Below are 12,015 nucleotides of genomic sequence, written 5' to 3'. Positions count from 1 at the left end.
ATGTCTTTATAATCAAAACCAAAAAAGTACTGCTATGTGTCTCCTAAATTTTGTACCACAGACAGAGCAAGTCTATGACAGGTCCTTTAATTGTTAGTCAGCAATAATTTGTACACTACAATCTTGTCACAGTTTACTATGATACTTTTATTTTACATTTGATTTGACCTTACTATGCTGTTCATAGCTCTTTATTCTATTTTAATAGATTTGCTATCACATAGTGACATCCAGATGTAAAGGGAGTGTGCCCCACTTCAAGGTGATATTCTTGCAAGTGTTATTATAAATTTGGTATTTCCAATGTACTTTTTTTATCTCTTTGCAATTAAGCATACCTCAAGTATAATGCATGGCACAATTAAGTACTTCTGAGGCTGCATTATATTGCAGTGTGGAAGAACTCACCCTCCTACACTTCCTTGCAACACCAAATACTTCTGCAAGAATATTAGAACACCTCCCTTTCAGCTAAAAGATTCTGAAAACTTCTTACTCCATTTCCTCAAAATCATTTTTCATGTTACCATGTAACAATGAAATGACAGAAAAGTGCAAACACATCAAACAAAAAATTGAAGATATTTCCATGTCAGTTCACCAAAAGGCAAAATAACATTTCTCAGAAATTGACTTGAGCACTTTCTCATAAAGTCAGGTACTTTTGTTTTCTTTTTCTCACAGACATTTACATCTGTCCCCATAATTTACATCTGTCCCCATAACATGATGAAGTGTCAATCATTTTAAAATGGATGATTTCTAGCTGAAATATCAAATTATTACAGCACCAAGTCAGCATCGCTGCAATTTGATACAATTCCACTGACCTCCTCCCTGTACCACATGCTAGTCTGAATTTGCTTCAGAAAATTTAGGCATACACTCCTACAAATCAGGGAGGCACATTCTTAGTTTTGCACTGAACTACTGAATTGGTCAAAGACATGCATAGCCAGAGGTCTCTACCTATTTGCAGGAAAGCTACTTCCAGCACAAGCAAGCCATACCAGTTACACATTTATGGACAGCACAGTTCAATAAACAGCACAAATGAACTCTGCTATGAGCTGTAGCATCATGACTGACAGGGATCAGTCATTTAGGAGCTGCAGCTGTCCCTCAGCAAGACACAGATATCTGTGCATACCCACCTCTGGAATGTGTTTTATCAGATATAATGGAAAAACAATATGTGCTCCCGTTCCTGTCATTTTAATCCGTGTCTGTGGTTGCTTTCTTTAACATGCATTTTAAATTGAGAGGGCAGAATGATTTGCCTGTTTTTTGCTTTTTCCTGGTCCTGTCAGACCTAGTTCTGTTCATCCTCCTGCTGGTTCCTGATATTTGCTGTGTGAACCTATGCCCTCTGTTCTGGCATGCCATTTCTGTCTTGTGTCTCCAGAAACTCCTGGTCTCATTACCAAATGAATACACTTAGCAAAATTAGCGTGGAGCCCTGCTAAATATTTTTTTATTTTAAAAGTGCATTTGAGTCAGTTTACAGCTGCAGTCAGGTGTATTGGATCAGGACACAGCAAAATATTTGGCACTGTAGCATATTTCTTTTACTGTGTTGTCTGACTAGCCTGAAAGTAAAGTATTTGCCATTTAAAATGTTTTAGAACAATAAGCCAAAATGAGCTTTCATAACCTATAAAAACTGGCCTTGTTACTCATTCTTCAGTTTCTTCAGTTTTTGTTTTGGTTTGGGTTTTTTTGCATTAAGGTAAAAATCTAATCCCATGAGGGACTGAGCAGGCCTGAATGTCATTAGCACAATACTCATTAAAAATATTCAGGCTCTCATTCTGTCATTGGATATGGTCTTTTTTTGAACCAAAAAAAAAAAAAAGAAAAAACCAAACCGAACAGCACCAAACCATCTCTGGTTATTTTACATCACTGTTGGACATCTTTAATTCTTTTAGATAAAATGGGTGGGGGGGTGGGGGTTGTTTTTGTGTTTTGGTGGGTTTTGGTTTTTTTTTTTTTCTTTTTTGCCCTGCAATGTTTATTCTAAAACCTCCATTTCCCTCTCCACATTTCCCTAGACTTCTCCCAAGTTTTCTCAGACTCTGTTGTAAAATGTAAAGGACTGTATTGTTCATCAGAGCACACTTTGCAGAATGAGATACTTATTCACAAGATAAAGCTAGTCACTACTCTCTTGTTTATAAAGCTAAAAAAGTTAATATCTGCTCATTTGAAAGTATCACAAGAAACCCAAGCTATTATGACACATGACACATCAAGTTCCTTGCTTATTCTGTTTGTGGGCTATTTATGCTTCTGTCGGACAAGTTTGTCTTCAACATGTGCTTTCTATATAGCCTACTGGTGTAAAAAATAATTATAATGTTTATTAAATTAAAATAATGAGGTTTATATGAACTTTCAATAATGCAGACAGGCAGACTATAACTGTAAACCACATGCTATATACTTTGGACTTTTACGGCTTTTAATTTATCAAAGGAAATAATTAGCACACTTTGTGGCAGCCAGTGATGGAATTTATTCATTTGGAAGCCATGAGTTTCCTGTCATTAAAACTACATCATGTCCTTCCTTTTCTATTAAACTTCAACTGAGGGCAGTAAGAAGTCACTAAAAGGAAATGAAGAGTTTTTTTGGCAACATTCACATGCAATGATTTAATACTGCTAAAAGATAGCAAGCCATAATCTATGCCAATAAGGGATAAGGATTCCAATTACCACATTATTTCCTTTATTTGCTGCTTTGTTTGTGGCTCAATTAACTGTGATTTGCAAAGTCATTTCAATAAATTTATTTTCTCTTCGTTGACTTATTGCATTTTTCATGCCTAATTGCAAGTGCTTTTTTTTTGTGGCAAATAAAATTATTTAGATCTTTAAAAAGCACACATAGATTTATATGTAACAGGATATTACTTCTTTCCTTTCATAGTGATCAATCACATCTCATTAACTAAAAATTCATTTTGCTAATATTAATGCCCTTATTTTTCTTTAATATTTTTTCAAATATATGTGGCAAAATATCCAGGGTTTCTTCAACTCAAAAAGGACACAAAAGCACCAATAAATGTTTCCCTTCTCCTTCTCACCTACACACACAAAATACCCTCTGCCTTATGCACACAGCTATAAATGGCTCCTGAACTCCTAATCTTGCACCACAGAAGCAGCTGAGCCCAGACTGAAGCTGGCTGAAGGACACACATACATTTTCTTCAAAGGAGGTCTAAAATCGAATTAGCATAGAGACAGACTTACCCTCTCTCTTACAGGAGTGGGTGGTCCTTCCAGGTCATGACCAAGGTACACCAGTGCCAGCAGCATGCTGCAGCTACAGGAATTTTATTAAGTGATGCCAGGAAATGCTAAGGAATAGGTGATACACAGTACTGTAAGGTTTCTGGGGTATAAAACATATACATATTAGTTGAAAATAATTCAAAATATGTAAAACAGCCAGAGCTAGACCTCAGCAAATTATGATTAAAAAAACCCCTTCAACTGCTTCACAGATTTATAATTTCTAGTACTTTATGTTTGCTGTAGTCAATTCAGAAAAATTTCAGCACAATTTCCAGATGCATATTTGATTCCTATATCTAGGATCTACCAGACAGCTTAACTGAGACAGACATTAGATATCCAGAATATTTATTATCAGAACCTATAAAATTGGGGGAGAGGAAGTCTTTAAAGCAATGTGCCGACAATTGTAAAAAGGGCCTTTACTGCAGGTCGATGGGAAATTGTTTAAATTCAAAAATATTTCCTCATATCCCCTAAAGTTGAGCATTGATGTTGCTGCTGAGTTTTCAAATTAAGATGTAAGATCAGAGCTAGCTAAGATTGTCATATTGTCTCCTCTAATTTGGCAAAGTAGAAGTAGGCTAGAGAGAAACCCATAAAAGAGACTTTATGACTCTCTTCAAGGCTGACATAGAAGCCAATGCTCCAGTCCTTTCTCCCAGCCTCTTGCAATTACATTTCCGCAGGAAGAAAGAAAAGGAATTAGAAACAGGATAATGTAGCTTTAAATCATTTCTCCTAGTCTTTGCTTTCTAGTGAGCTTTTTTAACATGCTCCTCATATTGTTTAGTGTGACATAACAAAAAGCACAACTTGTTTGACCCTTCGTCAATAAAAAATCATTTTGTTCTGACATCCTATAACAATCTGTGCATGAGCCTACTAAGCTGCAGTGTCTCCTCTAATTGACAAGGAGCAAGCACTGTAAACACATACAGTAAAAATCCCTTACAGACACATTAAAAGCAGCCCTGACCAAAGAATATGTATCATTAATATGCCATGCTAACAGACAAGCATGTGCCACTGTGGAAAACAATGATGTTTACAAAACTGAGAGTTATTTCATCATCAGACTCCAAAGTTTCTGAGTCACCAGGGGTATCTTGATTGGGTTATGTCACTTGTGTACATGAGTAGGTATGACATTGCCCAAAACCTCATTGTCACTGCAATCCAAACCTGAGAGTGCATCAGCATGGGCAAAGCAGTATCCTAAGGAAGAGCAGTGTGTTCATACATTTGACCTGACAGCACTAAAACAGTCTGAAAGGTTTGGCTGATTACTTATTCCTCTCCACCACTTACTTTGAAACAGTGAAATCCAGATATAAACTTGCTAAAGATCACAATAGTTGTTAGCAAATATTGTAGCACTGAAGAGCAATTTTATTCTGAACAAGAAGTGTGTAGAAAATTTTGTTTATGTTTACTAAAAACAAAAACAGCTCCTGAGTAAAGATGCTGTAAAACATTTTCAGCAGTACTTTTTTATTTAGTAGAAAAGTACTTTCTAGCAGTAGTTGTTTTCTATTTGTGATGCTCTTACTGCAGCATTACAAAATCCTAATATCTGTAGCAACAAATTAAAATTTTCCTGAATTGAATGCCTACATAAATTCCAACCAAAATCCTCTTTGGTTCCAGAATTAAGATTCTTCAGCAATCTTTTTTGAACGTATTTCTAGTTTTACAACCATTATTCAAACTATTTTTACTCTAGTTCCACACTTTACTTAAGTTTTCTTAATGATGATGTTCTATTATTATGTCTGTTGTTAAGACCAGGAAAGTGGCAAAACTAGGAAAAACACCTAAATTAATTTTGGATGTCCAGTGTGAGATATCTAGGACCATTTTCAGACTGCGTAACATTAAAGCTATTTAGGGAAATTAAACAGTGGAAAATTTCAACTTCAAAAGTAAACAAAATCTGAAATATTTTGGCTCTCAATTAAAATACTTCAGTAATGAAATACTACCATAATACCTCAGGCAGCTGTAGTCTATAATCTTACTGTTCCCATCTTCCTCTGCAGCACAGGCTTTCTCAGCAAGACAAGAGAAGGAGAGGTTGCTTTATTATATAGCCCTTTGCAGTAGTGTGGAAGAGCACACAGCCTTGTGGGAAATTTCACCCCTTGGAAGTGGACAAAAGAGGGGGAAAGAATTGAAAGAGGAACGAGGAAGGGAAAACTGACAAATAATAAAATGTTCCTTAAAGATATTGTGGATGGCTATCTAAACTGAAATATATTGGTTCTCAGGTACTTGATTTTAGGAAGTATATAAAGAACTGCTACATATAAGATGAGCCTAGCTGACATTTTTCCCTCTTCCTAACGTAGGAAAAGTAACATTCCCTGAAGCTTGTACCTTCAAGGACAAACTCCCATCAGCTTCAGGGATGTGTGGGCACTTGCCACTTCAGCAATGACAATCGCAGAGACTCAAGTCAGGTGTCTTGAAAAGATCATATGGTGAAAGCTGGGATGAGGCAGAATAAGGAGCCAATTTCCAAACCCCAGAGCACAGTCCTTCAGAGCTTTTTCAGAGCTTTCTTCAGTGGTTGCACTGCTACCCATGCTGCCTGTCTTCAATTAACACCTCCATCCTTGAACTTCTGTCTCTTAAGGAGTGAAAAGAGCATTTTCTGCTCCCTTTTTGACTCAAGGTTCAAGAGAAATTTCAGACTTCTTAGCACACAGATGAATGGGAGGCCACAGGAATGGGGGGCTCTCTTCAGCTGGAGTACTACTAATGTTCCAAGGGGTTTTCTTGCTTACAGTGAAGGCAGGGGGCTTGAACATGGCACAAGCCATTATAGTGGAAGAAGGGAAGTGTCTGTGCTTCCTCAAAGGAGATGTTCCCAACTCTTCCAGGGCTCTAATTGTCCACCATGAGCCAGCTCTTTTGTGAAATGGGGGTTCTCTGCTCACCTAAGTGAATAATCCACAATAAATTGCCTACAATGGACAGATCCACACTAAATGTGTAAGACCAATCATCAGAAAAATAGTTTAAAAATAAGCAAAAACCAGAATTATCAATCTGATTATATTCAGGACTCAACAGGAATTGTTCGGACTTGTTTCAGAAATTACAATAGATATTTAAAGAAAAATGGGAGGCAAAGAAGATTCAGAGAAATACAATGAGTGCATATATGTAATTTGTCACTCCATTCAGCAGACACTGCAAAATATTCAAGAACAGGAGCATATAAAAGAAATTACAGGATTCAACCATAGAAAAACATGTACTTTATATAGTTCTAATATATATCTGCAATAAAACATTAATATGCATGACAGTACTGGAGGTAAAGTTCTTGTTTTTCTTTTTAATGTTCGTCAAAATCACTCAAATAGAGTTATTTTTGAAAAAGAAAAAAGTTAATGCAACTTAATCCCATTGAGTATCTTTAGGCCAAAATATTGTGCTTGACTTATATACTAATACCCAGTAACTCTTAAGTGCCAAATGCTTTATCAGTCTGGAACTGAGGATAGTTTCGCCATGGGGCTTCCCAGTCTGCTTGCTCTGCACTGGTGCTTAAAAGGTTTGAGTGATCACAACTGGGTGGAAATGTTAATCTCCTTCATGCCAGATCAATTACCTGACTGATCAGAAGAATCAGCATACACCACATGTAGGAATGGCTTTAGCAAAATCCACACCAAAACTGACCTCTAAATTCAGGATACATTCCTTAGCTCTATCATTTTCAAGAAAGAGGAAGCTTTTTTTGCCCTGCTGTAATAATACTTCACAAGATGGTAGTACAGTATTAGATACTGTTCACATAGCAGGGAAGACAGTCTGTGTATCTTGATTAATCCTTACAGAAAATCTCTTCAGTTAGTCTTGGAACAGGGTGGGAGTACTTCACACAAAAAATTCAACTTCAAGTAACAGAGGCTAAGCTATTTCAGAGAAACCTAAATCCCTGTGACATTTAAAATTTTTCCAGGAGTCTGAATAACCACTTCCATGGAAGAAAAACTCTTGGGAAACTTTTTCCTGAATGGAGTATGACTCCATTCAATACATGGTGCAAGTGTGAATGCAAGCATGAGCCCGTTGGCTCTGGATTCCATGTTCACCTACAAGGTAAAGAGGCCCTCAGCACAGTAGGATATAAATGCTCAGATAAATCCATTTCTGCCATACAGATTAAAATAAACATTCCAAATAGAATCTGAAGTTCAGGTCTTTTATTGAACCTAAGAACCTTAAGTGTGCAGTCTTCATCTGGAGTCAAATTCAGAGCCTGACATACATATTTAATCTACATTCAGATCTAGTTATTTTTGTTGGCAGAAGAATCGGTGCTAAAATCATAACACATTCCAGTTTTCTCATTCTATTCCACTTTAGTATATGGATTATCTGAAAGGATGTCCATATACAGTTCAATGAAGGTTAATGAGTCAAGCTACAATGTCCCTGAAGCTTTACTATTCAGAGCTCAAAACTCTTTCAAACTAACTTTAGAGAATGCCGGAGGTACTGAGACACTAGTTTATTTGTTTAGGCAATAATTGTCCTCTGCCTCCAGAGAAGCCCTAAAATTGCTTCTATGTTTAGAATCAAGATTGGTCTGTTAAGGCTGCTTGTCACAAAGTTTCACCACTTTTTGGAACTGTTTATTCCCACTACCCTATTTTCCAATTTAGACCATTATGGAGTTTGATTGATGTATCTGCCTGACACAATATAGCAAGAACACTAGAATCCTTTATCAGATGCCTTAGGCAGTACAATTACTATTTAGGGGTTACAGTGACATTGTTTGTTAAGGGTTTATTGCCTGCCTTTCAGAGCAAACATTATTACTTGTAGCTTTTGGGGTTTTTACTGTCTCAGTTTGGAGGGAAAAGACTGTGTGAAAATACATCAATATAAGAAATAGGTAGAGACTTACACTCCCATCCCTTGGCAGACACATGACATTCTGCTGGAAATTATTGCTGTTAGTGACATCCTTGTATAGAGGTGAAACAGAAAAATAGTTTCTGGTCTTGTTCCATTGGCCAGAATAAGGAATGATCAGCCTCTTCAGTGATGGAATATTGGGTATTACTGCTTAATAGCCAGTACTATAACAGATAGTGTCTGTACAAGAGGCGTCAGAGCAGCTATAGCCACAGAAAAATACACTGGGAAGGGGGCTTGAAAAGTCATCTGGTCTATTTCTTGCCCCAGGATATGATCAGCTCTAGTTGTGCTATTTTTGAAAATGTTTGTTTGGCTTGTACCTAAAGACCCTCCAGAGCTGGGATGCCCTAAATTTCCCTGCATAATCTCTTTTTTGTGATTAACTCCTCCAAACTAACTAGCTAGTGGTTGAGAATGAGTCTTTCTGTCTGAATTTCAGGTCTGCTTGCCCTTGCCACCACCAGCATGGATGCAAATTATTATTCTTTTTTGCAGCTCTTCATTCAGAAGGAGTGACAGCGTCATTCCTTTGGTGAAACATGGTTCCACTCCTGCTCCTTTGTGCCTGCAACTTCCTGCAAGGGGCTACTGCACAGTTTAGGAAATGTAGATTAGGAATGGCCATGGTGGATTGGAAGAGGAGCAGGAGGGGAGATAAAATCTCCTTTATGACAGAACACATTCCTTTAGTTCTCTTCATCCTGCTCATTCTATCCCTTTGAAGTTAAAAGTTACAATTACTTCAATGACTTATTCCTGTAGATAACTTCATACCTAAAGACCTGGCTAAAAAAGCTGCAGGAGCATTTAGCCCTTATTTAAACTAAAACCACAGCCTTTGCAAATATTAAACTAAACAGCCAAAACAATAAATAAATTCACACATATATGCATACATAGCATGAATCTGGTTTAATTAGCATTTTGCTTTTCCTAGACAATCTTTAAATATCTGCCAATATCCATTAATTTTCATTATTTTAATAGCTTCTGGGAATACAAACATTTTTATTATCCATTAAACATTGGGTAAGCAATCATATTCTATCTGTGCATTTATCATGTAACAGTTATAACTTGACAGACTTCAGAGCTGTCTTCACAGCATTTAACAGAAGCCACCTGATTTGACAACTAGGAACTGCATTTCAATGCAAATTATTTAAACTCATAATCAATAAACTCTGGCCCATTCTCAAGCACTATCATTACCATTATAGTAAAAGAAAATACTCTGTGCTTTGCTGTAAAATAGTCCTAGAAAGGCTTTCTTTAAAAACACAGTAGGTTAGGTAAGAAAAATTGTTTTTCAAGGCAGGCAAAATCTATACCAACTCCTATACCACTGTCCAGTCCTTTTATGTTGGTTTTCTCAGGTTTTTGGTGATTGTGACAAAACATAACAATGTTCTCATTGTGGCTTTCTAATTTAAATTAACATCGATTCTTTCCTTCAACTGGGTTTTCTTCAGGTTCTGTGTGAATTTCTTTTATTAACATGTCTTGGCTTCAAATTTCTTATACTCTTCCTTTTCTCTCTTCTCTTAGAAACTGTTTTTCAGTCCTTGATTCCTCTCCCTGTCCCTCTAACTAAATAGCATCTTACTTGACATGCTCTCCTCTGTCTCTTATTCTCATGATAAAGTTGGCCCTTTGGCCTTAAACTGAGCTCCCATCTTCTGCATTTTCATCCTTTATCCTATCCACCAGAAGTGTTCTAGTTATGTATGGGGGGCACACAGCTCCTGACATTTGTGTCCTACAATTTCATAATGGGCTTTTTGCTGAAATGACTGAAAAGATATTAAAAGATCAAATTGTTTAGACTCAGATATTAAACTTTCAGTCCATATTCCTTGAGATTTTCAATTTGGTGGGACTTGTACCAACATTTCACGTGGAACTTCTTTTGCTTGTATTTCCACACTTTGCACTTTTTGTAAGCAAGGAATCCAACAGAGGACTGCTTCATTTGATATCTCACCTGGTCTGGCCAGCCCAAAAAAGTATAGAACTCTGCACAGAAAAAGAAATTTCGTTTGGCCCTTGTCAGAACCTCTCCAAATTTCCCCTCTCCCACCACAAGAATTAAATACTCAGTGAACATAAAGAAAAGCATGAACTTTCTCCATCAGCACAATTTGCAGAAATAGAAGTGCTGGTGAGTTCTGTCAGTTAATGTAAATCAGCACGGTTTGCCCAGAGGTATTAGAGCCTCACTAAGGTGATATCAGTAGCAGCTAAAGAGTTGGGCCATGAGTTTGCAAGATGGTTTTCTGATTAAATATATCCACTGGATATAAAAACCTGCAGTGTCCTTTCTGTTCTTGCCTTAATCTTTTTTCTGCCATCTGACCATTCCACCACAGTCAATGTGGAAATCTCCCCGCTGGAAACACTGAGACCAAAGGATGTGCTATTGCCAAAAGCTGTCTGTTAACAGAACATCAAGATGTTTTGTTCTACAATTCCAGCTCTAAGCAGCTTAATCTTTGATGTCTTTCCAAGAACCCTAAGTTTCTTTTTCCATTAATGGAAACAATTTACATGTACCTGAGCTCTCACACATAGCTAAGCATCTCTGTCCATAGCTAAAATAAAAGGCATGTTTTGAACAAGAGGGCCTTGATAGCTATTTATTAACACTGGCACTTGTAGAAAATGTTCCTGTTGCTGAGTGAGGTTAGTCAGAAATTCCTTTTCTTTCTAGATTCAGCCTCTACAAGGAAAGCTGTTAGAAAAAACAGCAATGCAAATTCATTTTTCTTTAGGGATTTCTTTCTGGAACACTGTAAGCACACAATTTGTGGTAGCTGGGAGTGGGGCTGTGGCCGAGCCTCATCCCCAGTGGGCTGCAGCTGTGAGCAGCAGGTGAGCAGCATTGACAGCAATGAGCCATGGAGTGCCCAGGGGCACTGACCAACCACCAAAGGGAGCAGAGGGCACACAGGTGCAATGCATGAACATGAGGGTATAAAAGGTTGGGCTGAAGAGCAAGAAGGGCAGATGCTTACAGTTTCTGAAGTGGAATGGTGCTACTCTGTATGGGCAGATGCCTGAAGCCTTCCTTCTGATGTGGTATGGTGTTACTCTGTTTGGGTGAATCCTTAGAGCCTTCTGAACTTGTGGCACTCTGGTGGCACTCTGTGTATCGTGGCTGTCAGGACTGCAATGTATGCTGAGACACCATGCCAAGTATTTAAAGTCAAATTTTTGTGAGGAAATTCCTTTATATTAAATGTACCTACTTCACAAGTATTTTTGGCTGGCTTAATTTTGGGTTCTATCTAAAAAACCCTATTTATTATGGACATGTAAAAGCACCTGTGAATTGATTCATGCACCAGAGTTAAGATGTAAATTCTTCCTAATTTACAATCATAGAATTCAAGTATATTCTGAGTTACAACGAACTTGTTAAGATCATCAAAGTCTGGCTCCTGGCCCTTCAGGGGACTGCCCCGTGAAGCACACCATGTGCCTGAGCATGCTGAGAATGCTTCTAAGAAGCATGCTGTCCGAATGCTTCTTAGCACTTTGGCCACTTCCCTGGGAATAGAACATTTCTGTGGAAATTCCAAAATTACATCATATCCAATGCCCTAGAATCTCATTTTAGGTAAAACTGTCTTTTTATGTATAGTTCATTATTCTAATATTGTTTCAAATTATAGTGCCACAATACCTTCTATGTATAGATCACATGAAAATTCTGTGATGTGAAAATATTTTCCTTTAACCTTGAAGTAAAGCTAATGTATAG

Source organism: Agelaius tricolor, unplaced genomic scaffold (genome assembly GCF_023055355.1).
Source record: "Agelaius tricolor isolate 1412-34295 unplaced genomic scaffold, bAgeTri1.0.p SCAF_8, whole genome shotgun sequence".
Classification (NCBI taxonomy): domain Eukaryota; kingdom Metazoa; phylum Chordata; class Aves; order Passeriformes; family Icteridae; genus Agelaius; species Agelaius tricolor.
This window is presented reverse-complemented; position numbering follows the sequence as displayed.